Below are 7081 nucleotides of genomic sequence, written 5' to 3'. Positions count from 1 at the left end.
TTAAAATAGTAAATTAACTAATTAAGTATCATATTAATAGAAAAAATGAAAGTAAAAAATAAATTAATTCAACAAAAAAAAATATGCTAAATTTATTATGTTCTAGTCTATTATATCCATTTAACTTCTAATAAAATAAATAAAGTTATTGTTATTTGGAGAAAAAAATTTAAATATAATGCAGTTTATTTTAAAAAATTAGAGAGATAAAAATCTTAATCAGAACCAAGTCTAAATTAAAAGCATATAATTGTGGACGAAGTTAGATTCGATAGTGTTCATATTTATAAAATATTTTATTGTTTTTGTAATTAATTATTGTTATATATATATATATACCTTGGATGATCTTGAATAAAAAATGAAATAAGAATTAAGCTGAATTTTTAATCTTTAATATGTTAATAATATTTATGTTTTAGTCTATTTTATTTTATATTTAAATACAATTATATATTTATTTAATTTTTTAGTTGATTAAAAAGATAATCGTACAAGTGTATTTTTTATCTAGAAATTATATTAAGAATCAAATACTATTAAGCAAATCAATTATATAATTAGTTTTTGAAGTATCAGATTGAATTGAACATCTAATTTATGCACAATAGTTTATAGAACTTAATTAAGAGTCAAATCTGTCTTTTCTCTAATATTAGCTTCCAGACCTTTATAGACAGCCATAAAAATATCTCTAGAACCATTTTTTTAAGTTATTGACTTCATTCCACACTCCTAATCCAAAATAAGCAAGCTCCCTTCATGTGACAAACAATTAACAATGATTGACGGACTAGGGAGGAATCACTACAATAACACACCCCTATATTTAAAATAAGAGCGACGACACACTAGTTGTCCACCAGCAGAAGCAGCGTATCCTCTACGGTTAACGGTGCACGAGAGAGTGTCTGTCGTGATTACGCCACACGCGATCTTCTCCTCTTTTTCTTACCCAATGACTATCACTGTTGCCGTTCACCTCTTCTCAGACCTACTCTTACTTGTGTCTGTTTCAATTTTTCTTCTACTTGACTACTTTGATTATGTGTATTTTCTTCTATTGCTTTTTTAGGATTGAAGAAAAGAAAGGGGAAATAGTGGATGAAGAAAAGGAAATAAGAAAAGAGAAATGAAAATGACAGATAAAAGCAGAATCATTACCATAGCGAAAAGAAGAAGAGAAAGAAAAAAGGAGAAAAGAGAAAGATGATAAAAAAAATTAAACGAAAAGCAAAGAACTACTACTACTAGGGCAGGTAGGGGAGGATTATGATTTTTAGAAATTAGATTATGACATTTATTTATAATTTTAAAGGAAAATTTATTTGATTATCTCTAATTTTAAAATTAGAGTATTTATTTAAAAATAATTTATAAATTAATGAATAAATAGTATTTTTTTTAAAGATAATTTTGTTGGATTAAAATTAGTTTAAAAAATTATTCCTACATTAAAAAAGAATAAATTCTTTTGTTCAATTTTTTGGTTTGTTTTAAATTATTAAACTAAAATATATCTCTTCTAAATTTTTAAATTTAAAATATTATAATTTAATAATGTTATAATTTAAGATAAAATATATTTATTATTCTTAATGTTTTTAAAATTTTTTTAAATTACTCTTAATATTTTATTTAATTTAATTTTATCCTTAAAATTTAAGATCATTTTAATTTTATCCCAAAACTTAATATCATGACCGTCAACATATAGTAAAAAATTATAATTCTTTATAAAAAATTTATCTCTAATTTTTAATTCATATAATAATATCAACACCATAAAAAATACAAGGCCACCCAATTTTCACTGTAATAATCCATTCTCGTCCCCTTTCTTCTCACCCATTATTACTGTAATCTCCCCACCACCACCTCCTACACCCTCGTCCTCATCACTATTTCCTAAAAAAATAAATAAATATATAATTGTATCTAAATATAAGATAGACTAGACTAAAACATAAATATTGTTAACATATTAAAGATTAAAAATTCAGCTTAATTCTTATTTTATTTCTTATTCAAGGTCATCCAAATTTACATCTCATCTCATGCATACCAAATTAAAAAAAATTACATTTTTTTATAAAAAGAATATTATAAAGGTATGTGCATATATATATAACAATAATTAATTACAAAAATAGTCAAATATTTTATAAATATAAACACTATCAAAGTAACTTCGTCCACAATTATATATTTTTAATTTAGACTTGATTTTGATTAAGATTTTCATCTCTCTATTTTTTTTAAATAAATTGCATTGTATTTTAAATTTCTTTCCCCAAATAACAATAAATTTATTTATTTTATTAGAAGTTGAATGGATAATAAACTAGAACATATAATAAATTTAGCATATTTTTTTCTTTTGGTTGAATTAATTTATTTGTTATTTTCATTTTATCTATTAATCTGTGATATTTAATTAGTTAATTTACTATTTTAAAACTTCTAATTACATTTAAAAATAAATTAAAAATACTAAAGTAACATAAGAACTCAAATTATAAGAGTGTAATGTATTAGTCCAGTCCATTTTCAATTTAAATTTATTGTTTGGATATTATAAAGTCCAAAATTCAAAAGTAAATAAAAAAACAAAGAAACCCACAAAAATTAACCAGTTTACTAAATTGCGGTTCATTTTTTGGTTAAACAAAAAAAATTTGTTGGTTCACTTAAAACCGTATATTTTTTATTAATCGATTTTTCTAAAATAACTTAACTGCTGTATTAATTAATTAATAAACAATAGACACATGTCGATCAACTAGTCTATCCACCTCATCGTCTGTAAAAAAAGACGTTTATAGCGTGTGTATGGGAGTGGCGCCATTTTTAAAATACATGATATTGCTACTAATAAATAGATTTTTTTAATGTCAAGATTGAGATATTTGAGGTTTCCATATTTACCTTATCCTTGTTGAAACACCGACAAAATCATATGGATGCATTATTTTTTAGTTTAAATTCTTGAAGATTTAAATTTGTGTTCCAAAATCCTTTAATTGTACTTGCTTGTGTGAAAGAAGGAAGTTTGAGATTAATGTGTATATCATTTTAGATGTATAAGATTATATTTTTTAGTTCAAATTTTTAAAGGTTAAAATTAGAGTTTCAAAATCCTTTAACAGCACTAATTTATGTGAAAGAAAGGAGTTTGAGATTATTTATCATATAATTTTACTTGTATAAAGTTATGTTTTTGAATTTAAATTTTTAAAAGTTTAAATTTGAGTTTGAAAATCCTTTAATTTTATTAGCTTAGTTTGAAAAAAGGGAGTTTGTTGAGACTAATTCACTACAAGAAAAAGCGTTTTTTTCGACGCCAAAAATCGACGGCTATTTCTGTCGTCGATAATTTTCGACGGCTTGCCGTCGATATTACTAAAAAATATAATTAAAAAATAAAATATTAAAATCGACAGCAAGGTCGTCGATATTTATATGGTGCATTAATTTTTTTCCTATTATCGTCACATTATCGACGCACGAGAAGTCGAAAATGCTTTTATTTTAAAATCGACGCAGAAGGCGTCTATTTTATTATTTCAAATATTGACAACATTACCGTCGATAAATTTGAACAGTCTAGATCCCCTTCTAAAATAAAGTAGACGGTGTAGATTTAATGTATAAAATAGACGCAATAGATGTTGCTTTTTTATAAAATTAAAATCGACATGAATGTCGTCGATTTTTATCACTAAAAATCATAACACCCGTGTCCAGAAACGCAATTCCCCCAAAGTTCAGAAACCTAATTCCCCTTCTTCTGCGTCCACCTTCTTCCACACCACCTCCTCCTTCTCCCTCTGCCGAAGCTTCCACGGCAGGCTGTGCTCTCGCCAGTGCAGCTGCAGATTCTGGTCCCTCTGGACACGAAACGGTTCGTCGCCATCAGCTATTACTTCTGCCTCTGGATCTGCATGCTTCAATTCATTCACAGATTTCAAGCTATATTAGGTATTCTTTAATTTCTTTCTTGGTCTTCTTGGTTGACTTCGCTTTCTCTTCATTACTGTTGGAATTGAATTAGGGTTAAGTACAATCTTCATTACTGATAGGAAAATTGCCATAGAACTGGTTGAAGCTAAGGTCTAATGTGCCGAGTTGCTAGAGTCCGGTGAGGTCTGGTATTCTTCCAGCATATCCATTCCTTGAAAGGCTCAGGTATGTTAAGCTTCTCATCCCTGTTATCTCCTCTGGGATTTTGCCTGTGAAAAAGTTTGATGGCATTGTGATCCTTATTAGTTTCCTTAGATTTCCAACTGATTCTGGTAATGGCCCTCTAATTTGTTGTTGTTGATGTTGAGAACTGTTATTTCTGTTAAGTTCCCAATGGCTGGGGTTAAGAACCCTTCATAACCAATTGTGTCAAGATCAAGTGCTGTTACTCTACTGGGACACTGAGTTTGAGTCAATGGCTCTTTTTATTTCAATAAGGGCATTGGTATCATCTTCATGGGTTTTTGAATGGCTTTGTGATATAAGGCATAGGATTATTGTTATGGTGGAATAGAGAAGAGACAAGAGTTTTGTGTGCATTGTTTTTGATATTTTCTTGGGATATCACCAATTTTCTGAGCTTGTTTGTTGATATGAAATTCCAAATCCATTTTTATAACACCCTCTTTAGGCGTTACCAACTGAAAAAAAAATGTATTGTATTTCTTTATTAACTAATTGCTTAGGAACACGCTAAGAACTTGTGCTACCTATATACAACTAATAAAAGATTAAGCAGCTAAACCTACTTGGCTTGACAAAATTCATGCAAGGTTGCAGTAAAAATTAATGCCTATTCCATACATATAATTAAATAATCAAGACTAAACTCATACATGGAAAACTGATTATGAATTAACATGTCTAAATCTTGAGTATGGTACACATAAGTCATGCCTACTAGCAGCCCCCTATACTAGAGTGAAATATTTTCATTGTAGCAGCAATTAATATATATCATTATATTCATTCGGCCCGGGAAGGTGCATGGCATGATTGACTAATTAAGACTACTAGCTCGTGTTTTGTATGTTTGTTAGTGTCACATGTCTAATTTCTTAATAGAGAGTGAAAATTATGTCAATTTGATTTTGACAATACCTTTTAAAATGGTGAGTTACATGAAAAGGTAAGTATACATGGAGCAAACCACAAGGTTTCATACAGCAGGGTTCAAATTTGATCTGCAGCCTTAACAAGGCAATATACGGCCTAAAATAGGCTCCCAGGACTTGGTTCTTAACTCTTTCTTCTACTTTACATATTTTTTGGGATATACCATCTAATACTAAGAAGATAAGGCTGTGTGTTTTCCCTTCATTATTATTAGTCAGCATATATTTTTCATGGTATTATTGAAACTAACTATGCTCTGTTCAAATGGCAATACCCTGTTCCTAACTTTATATTTTGATTTTCTAACAACAACATATACATTTGAAGCAGCTTTCTTATTTCGTTAACCACACAAATCTTGATCTACTTGTTCAGATTTTGCCTAGTTTTATGTCTTGAATACACTAGAATATAATTAGTTTGTACATAATATTTTTAGATATGGTGTCAACTTGCTCTAAAATGAAATTATTATGTTAAAAATGTAACATGAACATTTTGGGCTGGTTATGTAATGCCTGCATAAAATGCCAATGAACACAGCACAATAAGATTAAATGCATTATGTTTAATTCAATACATTTTTTTATCTAAAGTGAAGATTAAAATAGTGTGTAACTGTTTGTTGAATGGAATGTTGAAAGATTTTGAAGTGCAACTCTATAAATTAGTATTATATTTATGACTTATATGCACCAATAATTTTTAATTAGTCAGTATATATCTGCAATTAGGACGTCATTTATTTTTCTCTCTTCCTTCTTGTGTTTCCATACTGATTTTATTGGGACTGCTCTCCTTAAAACAGTTTTTGTTTAATTCTATCTTTGAGAACGTTCGTCCTGTTATATATATAAAAAAGAAATTAATATTAGAATTTAAATTTAAAATTTAAAGTTTAGGGTTTAAAATTTATAATTTAAAATAAAAATAAATAAAGCATAATTATATATCCTATAGCATACACTAAAATTTGTCTCCCTCCGAAATGGAAAGGAGCGAAGTCAATGTTTCCTTTCATATTTAGGTAACAGAAAAAGTCAGAATATCTAGAAGCACATCTTATTCCATGCATATATATGTCTATCATCATTAGTAATAGTAATTTCCAGCTAACACTCGATTATAACAAGTTAAGAATTATTTAATCCATCCGTGAACTATTATTACACAGGGCCACCATCATCTTAGTTCTTATCAGGCACATTTGCCATATTTGTTGTTGTGGATTTTTTTTTTAATTGTTATTTTAACATAAGATTGTTGGTTTTATCATATATGATAAATTGTTGAGTGAACAAGTGTTTTTATATTCAAGTTTTAGAAGACTTTTATGTATTGTTTTTAGTGTTGATGTGCCTATATATATATTTTTGGCAGGGTTGACATAGTCACAAGTATTATCAAAGTTCCAGTGGCATCTATTTATACTATCACAAGTATTGGTGGAGTTTAAGACTCCCAGAAAAGCTATTCAAGGTTTAATGTTCTACTTTTTTATTTATTTTTTATCACTGTTAAACTATTGAGTTTTATTTTATCTTTATCTTTATCTTTATTATTTCTGTTAAATTATTATGCATGCTTATCTATACTTACTTATGTATGCTTGTTTGTGTAAACCATTCATAGTGAAAGTATAAATTATATTGATGATAAGATTTTTATTTGTTGTGGTTTCTCGTTGAATATTTAGACGAGTATGAGTAGGTTATTTAATTACTTTACTTTGAATATTTTGTATTATTAGTAGATTGCAATTTAAACGAATATAAATCTAAGTTTAGTTATTTATCTTGTCTTGAGTCTTTATGTTAGAGGGTTATTTATTATTTTGATAAGTTTGTAAACTCATTATCTAATATTTAGTATAAATTTTATTTTTATATTTAAAAGTTTATTTGTCTTGTTATTTAATATTCTGTTTAAATTTTATTTTTAT

At 27.4% G+C, this 7081-nt stretch overlaps 1 long non-coding RNA gene across 1 annotated transcript; it reads left to right on the top strand.

Moving 5' to 3' along the window:
• The first annotated feature begins 3710 nt into the window (after positions 1 to 3710).
• Positions 3711 to 6796, top strand: LOC127741156 (uncharacterized). The gene is made up of 3 exons (XR_008002121.1): positions 3711 to 3981; positions 4083 to 4188; positions 6520 to 6796. It is a non-coding gene; the product is annotated as an uncharacterized LOC127741156 (long non-coding RNA).
• The last annotated feature ends 285 nt before the right edge of the window (positions 6797 to 7081 follow it).

Source organism: Arachis duranensis, chromosome 1, assembly GCF_000817695.3.
Source record: "Arachis duranensis cultivar V14167 chromosome 1, aradu.V14167.gnm2.J7QH, whole genome shotgun sequence".
Lineage (NCBI taxonomy): Eukaryota > Viridiplantae > Streptophyta > Magnoliopsida > Fabales > Fabaceae > Arachis > Arachis duranensis.
The sequence above is the reverse complement of the archived record's forward strand: the minus strand, read 5'-3'. Positions and strand labels throughout refer to the sequence as shown.